Raw genomic sequence first — 26,825 nt, 5'->3', positions numbered from 1 at the left:
TATCTTATCTGCCCACGTTGGGAGATATGAGATTTAAATGAAAATTCTCTGAATATTACAATCATTCATGTATAAATGTGTAGTAAAGAGATATAATAATGAAATAGTGACGATATTTTACAACGGTTTGTAAGGAAGCCACATTTATTGAACCATTCAATCCGAGCCATGCAAGGCGTGCAGTATAAGCCGCAGTACATGCATGTAGTACAGAGTACACTTCTCACGGGATTTTATACATGAGTTTATTCAAAGTCGGTGTCGTTTGGCCGTTTACAACGCTACCCTATTTCCCATATTTCTGCTACAAATACCTTGAAGGCGGCGACCAAAAAGTCTACTTTACGAGGGTGCTTGCATTAAGTCCGATTTATAAGAATAAATACATGGTAAGTAACGACTGCTACAAGCCTCCACGTCGCTCTCATTTATTTGAATTTACGTATGTAGCGGAGTACACGGTTATTGAGAGGGACTCTCACGGCGCTACGTTTCTACGATAAAGCATTTTGTTAAGTAATTTTGTTTATCATAGTCTGGCTTTGGGGATGAGATTTTAGATGAGATCGGATTTTTGCTAAAACGATATGTCACCTAAGTAGGTTTTTTTATGGATAATACTATTTTACTGTGTGCATGTTATAGCAATAGATTTATGTAATTGCAGTAGCCTTAGTCCGAGTTTGCTTTACGTTTAAAGTAATCGAAACGAGAGCGCTTTCGGCGCTCTGATTGGTTGGTTTATTCGAAACGGCCAATCAGAGCGCCGAACGCGTTAAGGGTGCAGATTATCTTTCGAATTTTGTCCAAAGTATAATCGACAAATTGAGATCATGGCCAACTTTGACAAATGGTCAAAACAACAAAGATTACTAATGTTACTTTTGCTACTAAAGTAAGACTTTAGCCTATAAGAAATAGTTTAAAGTAAATGGTATTATGGTGCACTAATCTAAAGTTGCTGTTGCAATGGCTGCTCAATTCAGTTTAGGGCATTTGGAATCGAACCAAACTCTTAAAGCGCAGTGAGATATTACGGTCACTATGCATAATATGCAAGCCAGTGCAGCGTCTCAAATAAAGCGTAGTAAAAAATCTCAATTATACTTTATACGATTGTAATCTACATAAACTAAGTAATGTTCTTCTTATTGTAATCTATATCCACAGAACAGAGAAATACCTCTATATCTATACTTCTATTTTACTTTTTTTTTAATATATAGAGCTGAAAAGTTTGATTGTTTGAACGCACTAATCTCCGGAACTACTGGTCCGATTTCAATAATTCTTGTTGTGTTGGGTAGTGAATTTATTCATGAAGGCTATTATAGGCTATGAAACATCACGCTATTGCTAATAGGAGCTGACCAGTGGGTGAAAATTTATGTAAATACGAAAGTAAATCATGCCTCTTCTTTACGCCTAAACCTCTGTACCGATTTGAATCATTTGTTTTGCATTAGATAGTTCATTTGTTGAGGAAGGTTATATAACATCAATAACTACGACTTTGCTAATTAAAATACTTCTTATTTATTACCAATTTAATGAATGATACAATTTCATTAATTGATTTTAATCAACGTCGCAGAAATTGAATCGCAGTCATTGGCAGAATATATGGCATTAAATAACCTTTTCCCCTCGGCAGGGGATTTTGTATATTAGACATTATTTCACATTTTAAGCATTTTTTAAAAATTATATGACTTTCAAAGCAATTTTACAAATGATCAGTAAAGCGTAAACATGGCATCCCTTTCGCAGCCGTCGGGTCCCGTACATCATAACGAGCGGACATGGTCATTAATATTTGATTACGTCGCGATCAGTCCAGCCGGCAGTCGATTACTGCCAGGAAATGGTGGACTCATACACCTCGCAGGGAATCTCCGAAGGATCACCAATATCTGGAGATTATGCTCAGCATACAATTTTAGTACGTAGTCTCTGCATACTATATAATCTAGTTCAATTCCTAGAAAGATTGACAATTGAAGATGTAATGACTGTTAATATTAAAAAAAACTAATATGATGTAAAATAACTACATTTTAATTGGAGAAGTAATTTAGTTTGTTAAGCATATTACTCATAATAGATATCATTATAATATCATAGACTTGTATGAAGTTAGCCTTCTCCTTTGATTTATCTCCCAGTTGCGAGTCATGTCGCGCCCTCTGACGTCAGATTAACACAAACCGGTGTACGTGACGGCGTCAATTTGACGGCTGATGATGCGGTGATTCCTTACTTGATAGGTCAGGTTTAGTTCCAAACGCCCGAGACACGGCTGCAATATTAATGTAAGGGAACGAGCCGAACCTTTCACCCAACGAACGCGAACATAGAAAACACCAAAGTTTTGTTGCCTGTGGTTTTTGCTATAAAAACGGCTCCCGATTTCATTAGTATGAGGTGGCAACGGAATTTCATTTAGGGGAAGCAGTCATTCTGAAGAGAAAGAACGAACATTCTATTTTTACACACGGCAACGCAATAAATAATGTTTATTAAAAACTCGCACATTATTACCGAAGCCGCCGTCACATTGACATTATTACGAAAATAGACAATGCTACGTTACTATAGAAATATTATATTAAAACGTTCAGTTTGAGTAATTGTAAAGACGCACATAGAAAATGGCAGGCCGTATTTAGAAAATCTATATTTGGAACACAGTAGATGAAATAAAAAAATGTATCCCACATTACGTCAACATCCAATAGTTGGCCACTGCTAACCAAAAGCCTCATCTGACACGGAAAAGGTTTGTGTTACGGGTTTGCGATTTCAAACTTATAATTAGAAGTTATAAGCTCAGATTTCCTCACGATGTTTTCCTTCTCCGTTTGTTTTGGTGTCTAAATAATCTCAGAAACTAAATATAATTCGGAAATAATCACATTGGTACATGCCTCACATCGTAGCTACGTTGTAATAGCTATCTAGCTAATTATTTAATTATAATTATCTCGTTTACCATTTTATATGTAAATAATTGAATTTCCTTGGATTCTACCACTTTTCCTTATCTCCATTCAGTGTGCCTCGCAACACTTAACAAATATTTAGAATTCCCTAAATTAATGCTTAGATTTAAGTTAGAATTAAGTTGTTTACCTGGCTTCTTAGAACGACTTATCGATTGAGAGTCTACTTAAGTACGTGCTTAAGCAGAGAGCTTATTAACGTGTACAGAACTTGTGATTTACGTATAAAATTAAAACGTTACTTTTGTTACTTCTTAGTATTTCTTATAAAATGTTAATTAAGTTTCCTGTCGAGAATTAACACTGGATTTCCTTCAGCAGCTTTATCGGTACCTACTCCAATCCAGAGTATACTTGCTGGAGTGATGGAGTGGTTCCTAATCAAAGAAGAACATTCATGTAAGGGATTTTGGTTTATAATATGTAAAATTAAAGATTCACGATGAAGATAAAAGATGAAAATTTCGAAAGGATTCCATGGTGGTTTTTAATTTACAAACTTCGTGTGGTATTTTTACTTCATGTGGTATATCCCACGTTATGGAGATTACCGTACCTTCTAGTAAACGACAGTGAAATGGTCATTTTAAAATGTATACACAGCATTAATTTAGCAAGGAGATTAAAGGTAATTAAAGAATTGTTACAATTTTCTTATCATCAATACAAAGCATTACCAAGAAACCATTAATTCGAAAAAAATATAAACCACATTGTCGTCTTGTTTACAAAGACGTTGAATTGTCTTGCTACAATTAATAATTTATTTTAATTTATTAACGACTATTGTCATTAGACAATGATGATGATGATGATGATAATTTATTAAATGAGACTTCAGCAAATTAACGATGATCGAACAAAGTATAAAATACGAAGCGATATCGAGAGCATTGACTCCAAGCTACCGGTACGTGGTTAGGAGTCCACAGACAGCAACTTCCTCACAGTGCCTGCCGTTTCAAGGTAAACTGTCCTCTGTATCAGGCCCTTGGCCCAGCTACCACGCACCAGCTTCCTTAAAAGGTTATCAGGCATCATTGGTAAATAGAACTTCAGTGAGCTCAGACTATTGCCCTGAAATATTCCGCGCTATCCTAATATTGGTTCTTCATTCCCTCGGATGTGTCTGCATGGTATATTATTGACATTTCTTTCGTGTGGTATATTTACACCATTTAAGACACACAGGGATTAACTTACTATTGTCAAAAACAATAGAATGGCCGGTCTTCAATTTGTGGTATTTTACGAATTGATAAGCTTATCGCAGACAATAGATGGGAGCAGGTAAAAACTATTAAAAACAATAATCTCTATTGGTGCTTCGTTCATTGTAGTAGTATTGGAAACAATAGACCAAGAAGTAATAAGTAGAACGAAGATAGGCGTTAGTGTCAGTGAGTGTCCGAGAGCCGTGGAGTGTGGTTGTCTTGGGAGCAGAAGTGAGGCCCAGCCTAGGCCGCGGTAGTAGCAATGTTACAAGGCTAAAGTCACACTAGTGATGTAGTAGACTAGTGCTAAGTGTCCGCGATCACTGAACTACGGAGATAGCTATTGTAGAAAATAGTGTCAAAATGGTAAGTGTCTTACCATTTTAAAATTAAATCGTGCGGGTCCCAGCGAGACTTAATCGCAGTTTTTTTTTCGCAGTTTGTGGGCAAAAATGGGCATTGTTCTTTGGTTTCATATAGGTAAGCCAATGTGTGTGTCAGGTTCTGGGAAGTTGTTGTTCAGTCATATTGCTGTGCTTTCCTGGTTCTTCTCATTTTCACATTTTGTCTTTATGTCTATGTGTATGTATCTGTTCGTTTACATACAATATTGTATTATGCATGGTGTCACTATTTTGTAGATAGTTTATAGACAATATTTACTTGCTATGTAGGTATTTTTGATCTTGTGTGGTTATGGATTGTTGCATTATTTGGTATTAAAAGTATTTACTCGGTCTCGCATTTATAACTACTAATTCTGGTTTGGTTATTGGTGTAGACAGTTTGTGGGTAGTTTATAGATTTGTATGTATGTTGTATGTTTTATCGTGTGGCATTATATCAATCTGTTCGTATACATGTTTAATGTGTTATGCATGGTTTCCTCGTTTTGTTTGTAGGTAGTTTACAAGTTTGTTTGTTGGTTGCATGTTTTATCTTATGTTATTTTATTAATCTGTTTCTATGCACATTTAATGTATTCTGCATGGTGTTTTTGTTTTTTAGTTGATTCGTAGGTTTGTTGTTGTGGTTCAGGTCTTCTGACATCATAGTAGAGGCTTGCTGTTATAGATGTCGAAAGATTTTTTGCTTAATTAATAGTGTGTATTTAGTTTAGAATAACTGGTAATTTTAATTTATTTATCTAAAAATTTTGCAAATTGAGTGCTAGGTTCCTTGTATGTAATTTGTATTTTCTATGGTCGTATTGTTACGTTTTCTACTTCGCAGATTTCATAGTCATTTAAAATTTTCTATTTATTTATATTTATGTTTCTGTCAGACACACATTTTTATTCTTTTGATGTGATTTAACAACTCAACAGTCACGTGGTATTTTTTTAATCTTTTATCTACTTAGTGTGAGAAGCTTTGCGATAAATATTAAACTAATTATTTTTAGGGAACAAAAGAATGTTTGTGGTATTTTAAGATATTCTCAGCTTATCGCTAACAAAACAATAGATTTGTGATCAGGTAAAAAAGGATTAAGGATAATTGAAATTCTTAGAACAATGTATTAGCTTGGGAACGATTGACTGGAAACAGAAGTAATGAGTAGATACGAGGAAGAAGTTAGTGTCAGTCAGTGTGTGAGTGCAGTAGAATGCGGTTGTGGTAGCAGTAGAGGTGAGGTCCGGCCTAGGCCGCGGTGGTAGCAATGTTCCTCACTGGTCGTGTTTGTGCCGTTTGTTGTATAGTGCGCTAAGTATGGAGGATAGTGAGATAGGCTCTGTGAAATGGTGAGTTATTCAAATTTTAACAACGCTTGCTTGATTTGATTTTTATTTTACTTTAAATTGTATGTCTGCTTTTCTGGTTCTTCTCATTTTTACGTTTTGTCCTTATGTCTATGTATGTATCTGTTCGTTTACATAAAATATGTGTTATGCATGGTGTCACTATTTTGTAGATAGTTTGTAGGTAATATTTACTTGATATGTAGGTTACTTTTGATCTTGTGTGGTTGGTTGTCGATTGTTGCATTATTTGGTAAAATTACTTTTCGTCATTCGTGAATTTAGTTTAGTGTTTGTCGTAGTATGCATTAAAAGTATCTACTTGGCCTTGTATTAATAACTACTCATTTTGGTTTGGTTATTGTTGTAGACAGTTTATAAGTTTGACCGTTTTGTTGCGTGTTTTTGTCGTAAGAATTATATCTAATGTAATCGTCTATAATATTATAGGTATACTTACTAGGTATATTGTCTTGTGCATGATGGAATTATAAATATGTTGGTTTGCGATTTTGCATGTTTTTATCATATGACATCAATTTTTGCGTATAAAAATAATATGTGTTTTGCATGATGTTATTGTGTTGTAGGCAGTTAAGGATTGTGGTTGGAGTAGTTTACTGTGTAAAGAAATTCTGGCGGTTCGGTTCATATTGGTGGACGTTTTAATTACAGATGAAGGAATGTTTTCTTTTTCGGATAATATGATGAACGAAGTAGATATATGTGCGAATGTGCTTAGTTTTAAAAGTCTCGATGTCCTCTATTAGCGTAAACTATCTCGTGTTCGGAAACCATAAAACAGAAATTCCCAAACCCCAAGATTTGGTGTTTTGTGATTTGTGCATTGGATTACAATTCTTAGTTTTACTAAGTGCCAGTTTTGTGTACGGTACCTAAAATATTGAAAACAATATAAGAAAGGCAATATAAATTGACAATCTAATTGAAATCCATCGTCTGCCTCCGAATAGGCTGCGTCTACCGTCTATCTAGTATAATAAACAAACTTGATCAGAATTAAACAAAGCGTGTACCTCCGAGAAATCAGACGATACGGTCCACTTCCGGTCTTTGCCGCTTCCTGAATATTTGACGTGGAGGGAAATGAGGGGAGCCGGTCAAGCGCGAGCTGACGTTAATGTAATCCAGTCAGAAGGATTGCTCGGGCGACGTTACAAGGTCAACTACCCGAATGCTGAGACCGTCCAAGTGCACACGAATCTCGACTTTTTGCTTTGAAAAACGTTATTTTCATTCATCATCATTATTATTTATTATTATTCAATCATTTACAATAAACCATAGGGTAAGTACTATATTTTATTTATTCTTTGGGTCGAATCAAAACATAAAGGTATGCGACATCGTGATTTTTTATTTGTTTCTGAGCACAATGACAAAATATTGCGGCTATGAACTTTATATTTTGGTTTTTTGTGGCAATACAAAATAGTACAGGGTAAGTACCATCTTTTAATTTATTCATTTGTGTCGAATTAAAAAACACAAACGCTTGCGTTATCGTGACTTTTGATTTGTTTCCGTGAAGCCAAAAGATTGGGGCTATCGAACATTCTATTTTCGTTTGTTGTGGTTAACAGTACATACGTACATAAGTACCATCTTTTATTTATTCATTTGTGTCAAACTAAAAAAGACAAACGCTTGCGTTATTGTGACTTTTGATTTGTTTCCGTGAAGCCAAAAGATTGGGGCTATCGAACATTATACTTTCGTTTGTCGTGGTAATACAAAATAGTAAAAGGTAAGTAATATCTTTTAATTTATTCATTTGTGTCGAACTAAAAAACACAAACGCTTGCGTTATCGTGACTTTTGATATGTTTCCGCGAAGCCAAAAGATTGGGGCTATCGAACATTATACTTTCGTTTGTTGTGGTAAATAGTACAAGGTAAGTACCATGTTTTAATTTATTCATTTGTGTCGAACTAAAAACACAAACGCTTGCGTTATCGTGACTTTTGATATGTTTCCGCGAAGCCAAAAGATTGGGGCTATCGAACATTATACTTTCGTTTGTCGTGGTAATACAAAATAGTACAAAATAAGTACCATGTTTTAATTTATTAATTTGTGTCGAACGAAAAACACAAACAATTGCGTTATCGTGACTTTTGATATGTTTCCGCGAAGCCAAAAGATTGGGGCTATCGAACATTATACTTTCGTTTGTCGTGGTAATACAAAATAGTACAAGATAAGTACCATGTTTTAATTTATTCATTTGTGTCGAACTAAAAACACAAACGCTTGCGTTATCGTGACTTTTGATATGTTTCCGCGAAGCCAAAAGATTGGGGCTATCGAACATTATACTTTCGTTTGTCGTGGTAATACAAAATAGTACAAGATAAGTACCATGTTTTAATTTATTCATTTGTGTCGTACTAAAAACACAAACGCTTGCGTTATTGTGACTTTTGATTTGTTTCCGTGAAGCCAAAAGATTAGGGCTATCAAACATTATACTTTCGTTTGGTATAGTAATACAAAATAGTACAAGATAAGTACCATGTTTTAATTTATTCATTTGTGTCGAACTAAAAACACAAACGCTTGCGTTATCGTGACTTTTGATTTGTTTCCGTGAAGCCAAAAGATTGGGGCTATCGAACTTTATATTTTCGTTTGTTGTGGTAAATAGTACAAGATAAGTACCATGTTTAAATTTATTCATTTGTGTCGAACTAAAAACACAAACGTTTGCGTTATCGTGACTTTTGATTTTGTTTCCGCGAAGCCAAAAGATTGGGGCTATCGAACATTACACTTTCGTTTGTCGTGGTAATACAAAATAATACAAAATAGTACAAGACAAGTACCATGTTTTAATTTATTAATTTGTCGAACGAAAAACACAAACAATTGCGTTATCGTGACTTTTGATATGTTTCCGCGAAGCCAAAAGATTGGGGCTATCGAACATTATACTTTCGTTTGTCGTGGTAATACAAAATAGTACAAGATAAGTACCATGTTTTAATTTATTCATTTGAGTCGAACTAAAAACACAAACGCTTGCATTATCGTGACTTTTGATATGTTTCCGCGAAGCCAAAAGATTGGGGCTATCGAACATTATACTTTCGTTTGTCGTGGTAATACAAAATAGTACAAGGTAAGTACCATCTTTTTATTTATTCATTTGTGTCGAACTAAAAACACAAACGCTTGCGTTATCGTGACTTTTGATATGTTTCCGTGAAGCCAAAAGATTGGGGCTATCGAACTTTATATTTTCGTTTGTTGTGGTAAATAGTACAAGATAAGTACCATGTTTTAATTTATTCATTTGTGTCGAACTAAAACCACAAACGCTTGCGTTATCGTGACTTTTGATATGTTTCCGCGAAGCCAAAAGATTGGGGCTATCGAATATTATACTTTCGTTTGTTGTGGTAATACAAAATAGTACAAAATAGTACAAGATAAGTACCATGTTTTAATTTATTCATTTGTGTCGAACTAAAAACACAAACGCTTGCGTTATCGTGACTTTTGATATATTTCCGTGAAGCCAAAAGATTGGGGCTATCGAACATTATACTTTCGTTTGTCGTGGTAATACCAAAAAGTACAGGGTAAGTCCCATGTTTTAATTTATTCATTTAAGTCGAACTAAAAACACAAACGCTTGCATTATCGTGACTTTTGATATGTTTCCGCGAAGCCAAAAGATTGGGGCTATCGAACATTATACTTTCGTTTGTCGTGGTAATACAAAATAATACAAAATAGTACAAGATAAGTACCATGTTTTAATTTATTAATTTGTCGAACTAAAAACACAAACAATTGCGTTATCGTGACTTTTGATATGTTTCCGCGAAGCCAAAAGATTGGGGCTATCGAACATTATACTTTCGTTTGTCGTGGTAATACAAAATAATACAAAATAGTACAAGATAAGTACCATGTTTTAATTTATTCATTTGTGTCGAACTAAAAACACAAACGCTTGCGTTATCGTGACTTTTGATATGTTTCCGTGAAGCCAAAAGATTGGGGCTATCGAACATTATACTTTCGTTTGTTGTGGCAATACCAAATAGTACAGGGTAAGTACCATCTTTTAATTTATTCATTTGTGTCGAACTAAAAAGACAAACGCTTGCGTTATTGTGACTTTTGATTCGTTTTCGTGAAGCCAAAAGATTGGGGCTATCGAACATTATACTTTCGTTTGTCGTGGTAATACAAAATAGTACAAGGTAAGTACCATGTTTTAATTTATTCATTTGTGTCGAACTAAAAACACAAACGCTTGCGTTATCGTGACTTTTGATATGTTTCCGCGAAGCCAAAAGATTGGGGCTATCGAACTTTATATTAATTATTTTAGTATCGGTTTACTCACGTAACGTTTTGACGAGGAACTCGACTAGTTTCAAGCCATGTTAGAGGCTCATATTCATGAGCAGCATTTCGCGACACACGACGCGGTGATTGTCGCGCTGCTACGCTTGCGTTATTGTGACTTTTGATTTGTTTCCGTGAAGCCAAAAGATTGGGGCTATCGAACTTCATATTGTCGTTTGTTGTGGTAATACAAAATAGTACAGGGTAAGTACCATGTTTTAATTTATTCATTTGTGTCGAACTAAAAACACAAACGCTTGCGTTATCGTGACTTTTGATATGTTTCCGCGAAGCCAAAAGATTGGGGCTATCGAACATTATACTTTCGTTTGTCGTGGTAATACAAAATAGTACAAGATAAGTACCATGTTTTAATTTATTCATTTGTGTCGAACTAAAAACACAAACGCTTGCGTTATCGTGACTTTTGATATGTTTCCGCGAAGCCAAAAGATTGGGGCTATCGAACATTATACTTTCGTTTGGTATAGTACAAAATAGTACAAGGTAAGTACCATCTTTTCATTTATTCATTTGTGTCGAACTAAAAACACAAACGCTTGCGTTATCGTGACTTTTGATATGTTTCTGCGAAGCCAAAAGATTGGGACTATCGAACTTTATATTTTCGTTTGTTGTGGCAATACCAAATAGTACAGGGTAAGTACCATCTTTTAATTTATTCATTTGTGTCGAACTAAAAAGACAAACGCTTGCGTTATTGTGACTTTTGATTCGTTTTCGTGAAGCCAAAAGATTGGGGCTATCGAATATTATACTTTCGTTTGTCGTGGTAATACAAAATAATACAAAATAGTACAAGATAAGTACCATGTTTTAATTTATTAATTTGTGTCGAACGAAAAACACAAACAATTGCGTTATCGTGACTTTTGATATGTTCCCGCGAAGCCAAAAGATTGGGGCTATCGAACATTATACTTTCGTTTGTCGTGGTAATACAAAATAGTACAGGGTAAGTACCATGTTTTAATTTATTCATTTGTGTCGAACTAAAAACACAAACGCTTGCGTTATTATGACTTTTGATACGTTTCCGCGAAGCCAAAAGATTGGGGCTATCGAACTTTATATTAATTATTTTAGTATCGGTTTACTCACGTAACGTTTTGACGAGGAACTCGACTAGTTTCAAGCCATGTTAGAGGCTCATATTCATGAGCAGCATTTCGCGACACACGACGCGGTGATTGTCGCGCTGCTACGCTTGCGTTATTGTGACTTTTGATTTGTTTCCGTGAAGCCAAAAGATTGGGGCTATCGAACTTTCTGTTATCATTTGTCGTGGTAATACAAAATAGTACAGGGTAAGTACCATGTTTTAATTTATTCATTTGTGTCGAACTAAAAACACAAACAATTGCGTTATCGTGACTTTTGATATGTTTCCGCGAAGCCAAAAGATTGGGGCTATCGAACTTAATATTTTCGTTTGTCGTGGTAATACAAAATAGTACATGGTAAGTACCATGTTTTAATTTGTTCATTTGTGTCGAACTAAAAAACGCAAACGCTTGCGTTATTGTGACTTTTGATTTGTTTGCGTGAAGCCAAAAGATTGGGGCTATCGAACTTTATATTAATTATTTTAGTATCGGTTTACTCACGTAACGTTTTGACGAGGAACTCGACTAGTTTCGAGCCATGCTAGAGGCTCATATTCATGAGCAGCATTTCGCGACACACGACGCGAGGATTATCGCGCTGCTACGCTTGCGTTATTGTAACTTTTGATTTGTTTCCGCGAAGCCAAAAGATTGGGGCGAACTTAATATTTTCGTTTGTCATGGTAATACAAAATAGTACAAGATAAGTACCATGTTTTAATTTATTCATTTGTGTCGAACTAAAAACACAAACGCTTGCGTTATTGTGACTTTTGATTTGTTTCCGTGAAGCCAAAAGATTGGGGCTATCGAACATTCTATTTTCGTTTGGTATAGTAATACAAAATAGTACAAGATAACTCCCACTTTTTGTAAAGGTTTACGACATAATGACTTTGGTATGTTTCCGCGAAGCCTAGAGCTATCGTATTTGTAGTTGTAGTTTGTGTCGGTAATGCTTATGTTTATAAAACCGTGAATTTAATACAAATCCAAAAATTGCGGCTATCGAATTTGTTTTATTTTTCTGTACTTTTTGGTTTTATTCCGATGATAAAATTGGTTAAATGTTTAATTCATTGGTTTATGTCGAATCAAAAGATCAATGCTTGTGATAAGCGAGATTATGCATTTGATTCGAGAATGCAGTCCCATGTATGTTTGCAGGTATGTCTAATTTTTTGTATTGTATTTTAAATGTTACCAAGCTTTTCTTAACAATTTCGCCGTTTCTTACCAAGGAATGTTTTACTGCACGTTTTTTTTAGTTTAATTTCACAAGTTTAAATTAACTACTCTGATGGCTTAATAACTCACAATCATGTAATAGATATTGTAGGTTTGTGTAACTCCTTAAAGCTAACAAAGTGCATACAACTTACAACTATCTGCATTTATATAAACCAAGTTCTTCCTCCATTCTTTTTATATGCATGAGCCATCGCAGTAGGTGATTTCTTCATTGCATCTTGAACTCCGCCATTGACGGTCCCAAGCCCGTATGAAAAAGGAGGAGGGTTTGCTGAAGCAGCTGTAAAAGATCACCGACGTATATCGGACGGCGGTTAAATAACCCGTCATATATTAAACAGGCGGAGATAATAATTAATCTCCCGCCAGGCCAATAAGTGAGCAACATTGGAGATACAGCATGTATCAAAAAAGATTCCAATTCCAAGAACACGCCAGAAACCTGCGTGGTAAAACACCAACGCTCGATAAAGATATCCTCTGGCCTATAAGTAGGCAATGACTTATACACGTGGAAATCTAATTATTGAACGAAAATGGACCCCATGAGACTAACAACTAACTATACATACGAGTATACATAGAGGAGTCTAGTCTTCCAAACCAGACAGAGGTACTTACCGACGCTGGTACGCGGTGCCCTTGACAAGCAGCCCAAAATCTAAGATGCAATCACGTTATACATGAAGTTAGCAAGCTATTAAGCATGATGCATATGCAATCACGTTATTAAGTTTCACAATAAAAAAGCAAATGGGGCGTGTGCAAAAAAAAAATAATTAATGCAGCACCCAGATTTAGCTGCAACACGAGAAGAAAAGAAGAGAATACCACAGAAGATCAAACTCGAAGTGGTGTAATATTCGACAACCTTAGTGACGAAGAGCCTGCAGCCAAATCAGCAAGGTACGTGGAAACACGAAACAATTTTTGTAATGTACCAAGTAATTTTAAGTTTTTATTAACATATCATAAAGCAGTACAAATTAATTATACAAAATTAATTGATTAAAAATATTTAATGTTAAAATAATAGAAAAGATTATGATAACATTTGTGGGTACCGAAAATTCCTTCAGTTTTAATCTGGTTAACAACTGGCTAAATTTGCCTTCTTCAAAGATCCGATCGTCAGGATTCCTGTCCATTCTTCAGCTTCAATCTGTTATCATGTTAGTTAAATGCAGAAATACCACGCGTCAATGTAGTCGTATTCGGAATATTTATAATTCAGAATACATTTATGCGCCGTAACGGCAAAATTCCGAGGTTTCACATATTGGTGACATTTATTTCTTTGTCTTTATTGTCATATTGGTGACATTAATTTATTTGTCTTTATTGTCATATTGGTGACATTAATTTATTTGTCTTTATTGTCATATTCGTGACATTAATTTCTTTGTCTTTATTGTTATATTGGAGACATTAATTTATTTGTCTTTATTGTCATATTCGTGACATAATTTTTTTGTCTTTATTGTCATATTCGTGATATTAATTTCTTCGTCTTTATTGTCATATTAATGACATTAATTTCTTTGTCTTTATTGTCATATTTGTGACATTATTTTTTTGTCTTTATTGTCATATTCGTGACATTTATTTCTTTTTCTTGATGCAAAAATTTCTGGGCGTTTTGTTCTCTTTCTCATGACACCATAATTTCTAGGGTTCGCGTTGTTGTGACAATTTTTCCGTGATGCCACAATTTCTAAATTCGCGTCATCGTGATTAATCGTGACGAATTAATTAAACCCACTTTTGCCTAACCTAGCATTTACACTCCATATCAAATTTCTCGCCTTCCAAGGGTAATTAGTTATTTAAAATAATGATTAATTAAACCTGCCTTTGTCTTGCACTCCATGTCGAATTGTTCTCCTTCTAAACGCATAAAAAGCGATGAATAAATTGTGAACCGTCTGACGGTCCACGTCGTGAATCCTGTCCATTCTTCAGCTTCAATCTGTTGTCATGTTATTTGAATGCAAAAATACCAGGCGTCAATGTAGTCGTATTCGGAAAATTTATAATTCAGAATACATTTATCTGCCGTGATGGCAAAATTCCGAGGTTTCACATATTCGTGACGACATTTATTTCTTTTCCTTTATGCTTCTGGGCTTCTGCTTCTGAGCTTTTTGTCCTCTTTCCCGTGACACCGTAATTTCGAGGTTTCACGTTGTTGTGACATTACCGTCATGCTACAATTTCGAAACTGACGTCGTTGTGATTTTCCATTGTTCCCGTGATTTCGAAATTTCAAGGCTGCACGTATTCGTGACTTTTATTTCTTTCTCGTTATGTCAAAATTTGCGGACTTCACGTAACCGATGTAACGGAATATTCTTACCTAACCCACATTTACATCTTACCATTTGCATTACATTTATAAATGTTCGCCTTCTAAGGGCAATTAGTTATTTAAAATAATGATTACTTAAATCTGTTTCTGCCTTGCACTCCATATCAAATTGTTCTCCTTCTAAGGCTATAAAAACGCGATGAATAAATTGTGGACCATCTGACCGTCCATTCTTCAGCTTCAGTCTGTTATCTTATTGTCGAATTCGGAAAATTTATAATTCAGAATACATTTATCTGCCGTAATGGCAGAATTCCGAGACTTCACATTGTACGTGAAATTTATTTCTTTTTCTTGATTCTAATTTTTATGTTATTGTTCTTTCCCGTGACACCGTAATATTCACGTTGTCGTGACATTTTTTTCCGTCATGCCTACAATTTCGAAATTCATTCTAAAATTTATTTAATTCTAAAATTTCGAGGCTGCACGTATTCGTGACTTTTATTTCTTTCCCGTTATGTCAAAATTTGCGGACTACACGTAATCGATGTAACGGAATATCTTCTTATCTAACCCACTTCCACCTTACCTAACATTTACACTCTATATCAAATTTCTCGCCTTCTAAGGGCAATTAGTTATTTAAAATAATAATTAATTAAACCTGCCTTTGTCTTGCACTCCATATCAAATTGTTCTCCTTCTAAGGCTATAAAAACGCGATGAATAAATTGTGGACCATCTGACCGTCCATTCTTCAGCTTCAATCTGTTATCTTGTTATTTAAATGCAGAAATACCACGCGTCTATGTAGTCGTATTCGGATAATTCAGAATACATTTATCTGCCGTATTGGCAAAATTCCGAGGCTTCACATATTCGTGACGATAATTATTTCTTTTCCTTGATGCTAACATTTCTGAACTTTTTGTTCTCTTTCCCGTGACAACGTTATTTCGAGATTTCACGTTGTCGTGACATTTTTTCCGTCATACTACAATTTCGAAACTTACGTCGTTGCGATATTTCCTTGTTCCCGTGATTTCGAAATTTCAAGGCTGCACGTATTCGTGACTTTTATTTCTTTCTCGTTATGTCAAAATTTGCGGACTTCACGTAATCGATGTAACGGAATATCTTCTTATCTAACCCACATTCACATCTTACCATTTGCATTCCATTTCAAAATTTTCGCCTTCTAAGGGCAATTAGTTATTTAAAATAATGATTACTTAAACCTGCCTTTGTCTTGCACTCCATATCAAATTGTTCTCCTTCTAAATAAAAACGCGATGAATAAATTGTGGACCATCTGACCGTCCATTCTTCAGCTTCAGTCTGTTATCTTATTGTCGAATTCGGAAAATTTATAATTCAGAATACATTTATCTGCCGTGATGGCAAAATTCCGAGGTTTCACATATTCGTGACGACATTTATTTCTTTTCCTTGATGCTAAAATTTCTGGGCTTTTTGTTCTCTTTCCCGTGACACCGTAATTTCGAGGTTTCACGTTGTCGTGACATTTTTTCCGTCACGCTACAATTTCGAAACTTACGTCGTCGCGATATTTCATTGTTCCCGTGATTTCGAAATTTCAAGACTGCACGTATTCGCGATTTTATATTCTTCCCGTTTGTCATGGGGATTTCAGGGGGGTTCGATGTAACAGAATATCTTCCTATCTAAACCACATCTGCCTAATCTAGTATTTACACTCTATATTAAATGTCTCACCTTCTAAGGGCAATTAGTTATTTAAAATAATAATTAATTAAACCTGCCTTTGTCTTGCACTCCATGTCGAATTGTTCTCCTTCTAAGGCTATAAAAACGCGATGAATAAATTGTGGACCATCTGACCGTCCATTCTTCAGCTTCAATCAGTTATCTTGTTGTCGAATTCGGAAAATTTATAATTCAGAATATATTTATCTGCCGTGATGGCAAAATTCCGAGGTTTCACATATTCGTGACGACATTTATTTCTTTTCTGAACTTTTTGTTATCTTTCCCGTGATACCGTAATTTCGAGGTTTCACGTTGTCGTGACATTTTTTTCCGTCTTCCTAAAATTTCGAAACTTACGTCGTTGCGATATTTCCTTGTTCCCATGATTTCGAAATTTCAAGGCTGCACGTATTCGCGATTTTATATTCTTCCCGTTATGTCATTTGGGTACTTCAGGTAGTCGATATAAAGAATATCTTCTTATCTAACCCACATTCACATCTTACCATTTACATTCCATTTAAAAATTTTCGCCTTCTAAGGGCAATTAGTTATTTAAAATAATGATACTTTAACCTGTCTTTGTCTTGCACTCCATGTCGAATTGTTCTCCTTCTAAGGCTATAAAAACGCGATGAATAAATTGTGGACCATCTGACCGTCCATTCTTCAGCTTCAGTCTGTTATCTTATTGTCGAATTCGGAAAATTTATAATTCAGAATACATTTATCTGCCGTGATGGTAAAATTCCGAGGTTTCACATATTCGTGACGACATTTATTTCTTTTCTGAACTTTTTGTTATCTTTCCCGTGACACCGTTATTTCAAGGTTTCACATTGTCGTGACATTTTTTCCATCATCCCACAATTTCGAAACTGACGTCGTTGTGATTTTTCATTGTTCCCGTGATTTCGAAATTTCAAGGCTGCACGAATTCGTGACTTTTATTTCTTTCTCATTATGTCAAAATTTGGGTACTTCAGGTAGTCGATATAAAGGAATACCTTCTTGCCTAACCCACATTCAGATCTTACCATTTGCATTCCATTTCAAAGATTTCGCCTTCTAAGGGCAATTAGTTATTTAAAAATAATGATTACTTTAACCTGCCTTTGTCTTGCACTCCATGTCGAATTGTTCTCCTTCTAAATAAAAACGCGATGAATAATTTGTGGACCATCTGACCGTCCATTCTTCAGCTTCAGTCTGTTATCTTATTGTCGAATTCGGAAAATTTATAATTCAGAATACATTCATCTACCGTGATGGCAAAATTCCGAGGTTTCACATATTCGTGACGACATTTATTTCTTTTCCTGGATGCTAAAATTTCTGATCTTCTTGTTCTCTTTCCCGTGATACCGTAATTTCGAGGTTTCACGTTGTACCAATATTTCCAAACTCACGTCTTCACGATATTTCATTGTTCTCGTGATTCCGAAATTTCGAGCCTGCATGTATCTTCTTTCCCATTATGTCAAGATTTGGGGACTTCATGTAGTCGTCATAACGGAATATCTTCTTATCTAACCCACATCTGTCTTAGCATTTACATTTACATTTAAAAATTTTCACCTTCTAAGGGCAATTAGTTATTTAAAATAATAATTAATTAAACCTGCTTCTGCCTTGCACTCCATGTCAAACTGTTCTCCTTCTAAGGGCATAAAAATGCGATAAATTGTATTGGTATTGTTGTTAGTAACTGGACGATCGGGAATCTGTTTTCAGTCTTATGCGAAAAATACAAAGCAATTTTTTTCACGACTCCTTCTAATGTTATCTGATTCATTGTATGCATTAATTCATTTTGTATCCTAGCACTCAAGTAGTGTATTATGTACCCTACTTGGGGTTAAAATAAAATTAATTTTGTTTCCATACGTTTTAATGTAATGTAATAATTGATTTATCATGTTACCGTGATGTCAAAATTTAAAGAATCTCGTTATTATGTAGTACATGGTATCTTTATATTCTTAAATTGTAAATTAGTACTTATAGTCTTACTGTCTGTTCTGTATGTATCTTTTTCTGTACTTTTATGTCTGTATCTTTTAACTCAATACTATGCCAATATATAAATAAAAATAAATGAGAATGTACTGAATATACACTTGTTTAATTTTACCTGTGAAACCGAAAGTTCGAGGCGTTCGCCACTTTTATGGGAATTTTAGATAATAACAGAACTATTGTAAAGATATACTGAAATAAGAGTATCGACATGACTTGAAACTTATAGCTTATCTGATAATAATAATATATGATAAGAATAAACTATTATTCTCAAAAGTTATTATTATAACGAAAAAGAGAAATAGACATAAATATAATTAAGTGTGGCAGAGCCATGCTTCGGCCAACATGGGTCGGCTCGACCGGAGTGATACCACGGCCTCACAGAAAACTGACGTGAAACAACGCTTGCGTTGTGTTTCGTTGTGTGAGTGAGATTACCGGAGGCCCAATTCCCCCTTCCCAATCTTCCTAATCCCCGATTCCCCAACAACTACCCTTAAATTCTTAACTCCCAAAAAGCCGGCAACGTTTATAACGATTATGATATAAAAACAAAATATAAGCAAAGGTGTGTAATGTAACAACAATTGACCAGTTATGTTACGCAGCCCACATAATAAGACATGAGGATTTAGTGCAATATACTGGGCATAGTTTCACAATGAGAATTTTCGAAAAACCATACTAGCTTAATGCAAAATGCCTGCCTGATCCAGGAAAAATCCTGCGATCCGTTGGAATATCCAACGATATACTATGTAATCCGTAGCGTAGTAGAGGTACATAATATGATAAGTAAATTGAGTATAACTTAAATTCTGGCAATCAATTTCTAAAATATATAATCCTCATCCATATATAGTCCAACCAAATTGAAAGGAAACGCACAGACGACCGATGTAAGTAAAGAATTAGCGGCCACAAAGTAAAAGAGAAAACATTTCACTTTAATGTAATCAAACGGAGATAAATACTAAAAAAAGATAAGAAGTGTTCGGCAAATTAAATTGGAAACTTTCCTTTGTTTGCAATTCTATTTAACATAAGTACACGGAACCTACACTCGATTATCGACCTTGCTGACACAGTTCTAAGGTAGACATTTAATTGTAACAACAACAATGTAAAGATAGTTTCAGACTAGCATAAAAAGAGGAAATTTTGTGTCGTATCGGATTTTAATTTCTTCTACGTAGAATTAATGACTTTGCTTTCGTTCCGATCGCCTTTCTCGATTCATACGTTAGGGGCCGATTGGGTTTAAGTACTCCAAGACTTTATAACACAATTTCAGGAACAACTTTTGTGTTAGAATTTGGAATCGAATCTTAATTTTAACGTGGGCGTCGTTACAGTTGCTTCTATTCGAATTGAAACAAAAGGTGTAAATATTGTGGTCTATCTTCATTAGTTCTGACTTGTAGGTCATTTGGTTGCGTAGGTGTGGGCTATTTACGTATTTTGTTTGATCATAATTTTGATCATGAGTTATAGATAGTTACACTTTCAAAGGTCCTATTGTACCCAGTAAGCAATTAAATAAATATCATCAAAAGTAAACACACGGAGCAACGCTTTGTGTTATCCACAAATGTTTGTTTCATGTGTATCTGAACTTGTATGTTTGTAAACGCACCCACGACACAGGAGAAAATCCTAGTATGGGGCAACAAAATAAAATATTTTGTTTTACCTGCTATTATACTCTTAAAACAGTTTCACCAGTCTATTCCCGAATGTCTCCAGCCAACATCGCCGTGTATTCCCTCGTCACTTCACAAATATACGTGGAAACAAAGTCACTTTAAGTCACGCTCGTGTCCATATATATCAAAACTTAAACGGTGCAATGTCTTTCAAAACTCCGCTGCAACTAAGTAATACAGGAAGCACAAAACCCCTTTGGAAACTACCAAACAACATCTTCGCAATGCAATTTGTCTAAAAGAATTGTAAAGAACCACGCTTCCGAAGTCTTGGTGCATGAAATTGGACCTTAAATCTTTGTTAGCAAGATTTAAATTAGATTTATGGCCTATAACTCATAGTGGGGCGCTCTCACATATTCATACACTTAAAAGGTAAACATTTTAATATAAAAAATACGTTTTATGAAAGTAATAATGGTCTATACAAATAATGTTTAAGTAAGTAGCTATTGTTTTATCGTGGGTGCTTAAGTATGTTTGCCAAAATTGCTTAGATGATAGATAGTGACTCCAGTTTTATGAAATGCTATTTACATGTAACCACAAATCAAGTAACATTTGAAAGTCTCAAATAGTTGTTACAAACTGCTTGGATATACGAAGAAACAATCCCCGACATGCGGATTCTTGCACGTTGTAATGCTGTGCTAGTGATGGGGCGAAGCAAACTTTGTTTTCATCTTATAATAGTTTTAAAACTCTTAGTACATAAACTAAATTAATAATGTATATAAAAGTAGAATAGTTATGAATTTTATAACAGTCTTGATATAAAATTGATTAACTTTATATTCGCAAGCGATTTACATTGGAACAGCCTACAAACTGTACCAATGGTTTAAAGTCCACACCCGAAAAATCTAGTGTTGGGACAACTGACTGTTGCCATATCGACATTTAACCAATAATTGAGTACTCGAAAATTATACTATTCATACAAATAAATAATGAATGATTGATTACTATATCTCTATTACTGGGCTTTTTTCGGCTTTTCGATAATTGCTCCGTAGTAGCACGGAGTTTGGATTTATGCCCAGTTTATGGCAATAGACTCACCATAGGATGAGTCTATTGCCCCAAGTGATAGCACTTGGGACTTAAAATACAAATGGCAAAAAGTGGGTATAGGTACATTGTATAGCAGCATTACGTGCCGTAATGTGCACACAAAAATGTGAGTGCGTCGTCTAATAATATGGCCAGGGGCTGTAGATAGTTAGATCATTAACCTGCTAAGTAAGAGTAAATAAAGTGTCAATGTAACTAAAGTTGAGAGATACCTACATTAGCATTAGTCTTGTTTATAATAAAAAGCTCGTCTCAACTACAATTACTTCTGTCGTAAAATCTAATTTACTGAGCGAGTAGTCTCTCTGTCGCGAAATTTCAAGAAAAATAAGAAATACTATTCTTAGTGTGACATGTTTAATTAAAAAGTATACTCATTGTAATAAGATGTAAAATAATATTCAAGAAATAGAAAATTGCACCACAATATCCATTTACTCAACATTCGAAAAATAAAGTAATGTGAATATGAAACTTTTTTAAAAACGGCTTAATTTTTTTACCGTCTCCATTTTTAAGTCAGCTAAACTGCATCAAAATCGGTTCAGCCAAACACGAGATATTCGCGCTCAAACACACATACCTAAATACAAGTTAAAGTGATAACCTCAATTTTTTTGGAGTCGGTTAAAAATAAACACATTTATGAAACATGACAAGAACTACGTACATTATAATAAGTTCAGGTAAAGGGAGGCTTATTTATATGAAACCGTTATTTCTAAGCATTTACTTTGACAGAACAAAATTGGATTCTTATTTGAATACTAATCTAAAGATAAAAGAAAATGTCAAGCGCTTGACATTTGGAGCTGAAAAATATCTCGTTAGTAACGCAAATAGGTATACAACAAATGGATATTTAAATATTATTGATCTGATTCTCTTTAATAACAAAAACCATTAGATACAGTGACTTTAGTTTTGAAACAAACAAATTTTAATAAAAAGAGGTCAATAAGAGATCAGTGTTCTTATCTTAAGCAGTATTATAGAATGCTTAGATTTTGATGTTCATAGTAATAAATGCCTAGAATATTGCGTAGAGTATAGGCTCACCCCCTTAAATGGGACTTACAGCATAAACTATGAAAAGTGGGTGTACATTGTACAATGCCATAATGTGCACCTCTACGTACCCCATTGGGGATGAGGCTCGACGATATATGCAGAATATATTGCCTATCGTACGTAAACGAGGTTGTCTTAAATGGGATTCATAACTATGGTGGCGAAAACGGGTGTCACTGGTAATGTACCACGAAATGTCATATTAATTTTTATATCGATAATATTAGTGGTATCGTGGCGAGTGCTGCCCATCCCTCGCGCTGGGTTCCGCATAAAAATCATATTTGTAGAGGCGTGCCAGTCAGCGGAACGTTGCGCGTTGGCTAAATGCAAATATCGGGACTGGCCATGTGTTTGCTTAGATGTTTCGATGCTCAGATGTTCCGCTTGATGGCCATATTGAACTGTTACTGCTGGACCCACTATTTGCTTGAAAACCGCTGATTTTTCAATGTACCATTGTACTAACAGTTTACTTACTCGGGTTAATATATTTAAAATGATACGCAGAAGCGCAACTAAACGATCTATTTAGACATTATTTAATAATTTAAACAGATTTTCGTTCGAAAATCTATTAAATAAATTGCTTATTGAATCGAAAAAAATGCGACGTACTCATTCATGCCATGTCAATGCTTAGAAAAAGTTATTAAACTTTATGCCAGTAAATATTCGCCAAGTAAAAGAATATTAGGTGATTCGTTTGATATTTATGACATGTAGGTTAGTAATAAAAGTATATTTTTAAAGCAAAATTCAAAAAGGTTTACGAAAATAAGTCGATGTTTTTTTAACGCAAGTTAATGGCTGAAATATATCGGTGTACAGGTCCATCAAATGGAGTCGTTGTAAAAACAAAACTCGTTGTGTATATTTTGTAAGAAAAATAAAAAAGTATTTGTGCAGTAAAGGTCGCAAGTCGTGGAGCAATATTTGCTCGTCGTCGGTTGTAAATAACTTTGTAAGTTCACCTCTGTCTGTAGCGAGTTGTCCCACGGACCCCTTTATCGTGGGTTACGGTAAAAAAACTGAAGGGCACTTTTTTCAGTGCAAAAATATAACACACATTGTCATATGTGTGGAGATCTACATGTCTGTTGTCTGTAAACTATTGTGGATTTAATAATTCTTTGGTGTCAAATTAAAATACACATCTACCTTAATTTTCTTTACTGTCAAGAATAAAAAGATGTTTTTTAAAAAACTCTTAAAGTTAATTCTTAATTTCCGAACCTAAGGAAATTAATTATAAGTAAGTTACACAGACTTTTATAAAAGTTATGTGAGCATAGTATCACGTTTCACTAGACTACAATTCAAGAGTCACACACGAAGCTCCTGCTGCCATTTTTTTAATTCCGAGTTTTTTACAGAAGTCCTTTACCGTAATTGTTAGCTCTAGACACATCTGCCGACCTTTTGTTGAACTCATTCTGCTAGTCCCGTATTCTAATTCGTTTTCTTAAAGAATCCTCTTCACTCAAAGTCCCATTCCTCGTCTCACTCGAGGACACTTTTGACAACTTCTTATTAAATGACGTCAAGTGGAGTCTAAAAAATAATTCAATAAGATAAATTAAAATCCCAGGGCTAAGTACCCGCGTATTATACCTGAACTCAGCTATTTTATGTTATTCTTCATCATATAATTAATTATAAGAACTACAAGCACTCACACAGCCTTTATATGTTGTCGCATAGAATAAACTGCATTAAGTGCGAGCTCCCAATTTATTTCAAGCATACTAATTTAATATTTTACATTACCAACCGCGAGCTCTTTTGATTTAATTATAAAAGCTACATGCTTTCACGAAACATTTTGTATTTTGAGTGAGTTATTTTACATTTATTTTAGCTTTGGAAAATATTTAAAAATATGAAGTTAAACGTGATACAGTCTAGACAGGAAACCATGGTGATAAACTACAACAATCACTGTTCAGCAGTATTTATTGCAGGCCGGCCGCAGAACGTACGCCGACGATAAGCCTCATCCGAAAGGTCAAAACCCCACGTGACTAGTGTAAGCACCACTCACTGGCATGGACTTCCACTGGTATAGTCCAAAGTAGCCGAGCGAGACTCCAAATCGCCCATTTGGAGTCAAAATCTCACTATGCAAAAGTTTTTGCAATAATCCCCAACATCGAGTCCTAGTCACTCCACGGTCATGGCAAAGGAATCTAGACTTAACTGAAAGTTTTATTAGGTTCAGTTTCGGTTGATTTGCTATGAGAATCTAATAAATTTTGTCTAGCATGCAACATTTGCTTCGTCACCCCTCAAGGGATATTGCAGTGTGCTTAGCACGAGAGTTTGACTTTTTAAAAAGTCCTGATTTAGTTTCTATTTGTGCTGGAAACTTCGATGGATTTTTAGTGCAGTAGCTTCACTCGGTGGCTTCATTGTGATATAAAATTTATTTTATAACAGTGCAATGAATTTCAATATATGTATTTTTACAACATAATTTTTTTTGCACTGTTTAAAATGAAACTACTGTGTTTCATAGATCAATGATAAATAATTAGATGAACATGTGTCATGGCAACCATATAATTGAAATCTCCATTACCTCTAAACTTGTACGCTATATTCATCAGATCACGCGAGGTGTCATGCCGCCGTGTCGCCGGGACACGCGTCATTCTGCATCTGCTGCGTGACACGTCGACGAGACGACTACGTGACGTTTGTCGCTCGCGACACGCGACACGCGGCTGATTTGCTAAGTTTCACATAAATGTATTGGAAATGGAACTCATATAGCCAGATACATAGTACTGCAAACTGAACCTACATACCTAGGTATTAATATTAACACAGCCAGAAGTGCTTTTAGTTTAGTGCATACCAGTATTTTTGAGTCGTTTTGTCAAAGCAACTTGAAATTAAAATATAATGTATTAAGGTCTACTTACTGGAAAATCTAAGTAGATACGTAAACTCCGAAAAAATTAACAACCTCAGTGATCTATCTGCAATTAAAAAATATGGTGATTTAAAGTCCCAGTCAATATAGATTGAGGTGTTACAACGTGTTCTTGATATCAAACACACGTGACAACATGACGACGTGACGTGACGGTTGTAGACTGCGCGGTCATGTTGGCCATCTATCGCCGACTCTAGTGGACACATGGATTAGCATGTCGCTTGTGATGCTCGATGGAGATCACGCCCAATGTTTACAGTCGGCATGTCAATGCTTCAGATGGACGTGAATCAACAAGTATCTGGATACATCTAGGTATGGTCTTGATCTAAATGAATGAAATGTTTTGTAAAAGATATTTTGTAACAATATATAGAAGCCTTTTTTGGGGGCAAATCATCCAATGACTTCTCCCGCCTGGTGCAAGACCAGAAAGAGTATCAGACTCTTACTGACTAAAAACCAACCCGTTCCTGCTCCTGCTTTCCGAGCCTGAGTCCCGGTAACCTGCTAGATAGCTTGCAGCTTAGATAGAAATCTAAGTTTATGTTGATATTATTATACCTTAATACATTTAAAGGTAAAATTAGTCGTACATTGTACGAAGTATTCATTGCAATACATGCTTCTTCTTCATCGATAGACTATAAAGTAATTCTATCAATCAGAGTATGTACTGAAGGTGAGATGAACTCCCGCAGGCGCTAGTCTACAATGCAGGTATTATTCAAGTAAATAGTTTTGTATAATTCCCCGTCTGCCGTCAGATTACTAATTCACATCAGCTTGCCTCGGCCCAAGGGACATACAACTGCGCCATAATTGCATTTCGACTACACTAATCTTGTACAATTTTACAATATGTCTGAGTGCGAGAGTTTGTGGCTCGAATAATTTACCCACAAGATAATTGTGTGACAGAAACCAAATAATTTAAGTAATTAAGTTGTCTCTTGAGATGGGACGTTGGCCGTATGTATTAACTCTGTGTATGAATTACTGTTCGTGTACTCGTACCTACACGACAAAGGACGCCGTATTAATAATGAATGTTCATTTTGTTTCTTCATTAGGCACAATGTTTACTGAATATAATTGTGAAAATTAATGAACGTAAATAATATTTTGATCTCATAAAATGATATTAATTTGGTTGGCGAACAATGTACACGAACTATTTTTAATTAGGTACTTAAAAATAGAGCATGAAACAAATTTCAACACGACTAAATCCCGAACCACGTTA

The sequence above is a fragment of the Spodoptera frugiperda genome, chromosome 3 (genome assembly GCF_023101765.2).
Source record: "Spodoptera frugiperda isolate SF20-4 chromosome 3, AGI-APGP_CSIRO_Sfru_2.0, whole genome shotgun sequence".
NCBI lineage: Eukaryota > Metazoa > Arthropoda > Insecta > Lepidoptera > Noctuidae > Spodoptera > Spodoptera frugiperda.
This window is presented reverse-complemented; position numbering follows the sequence as displayed.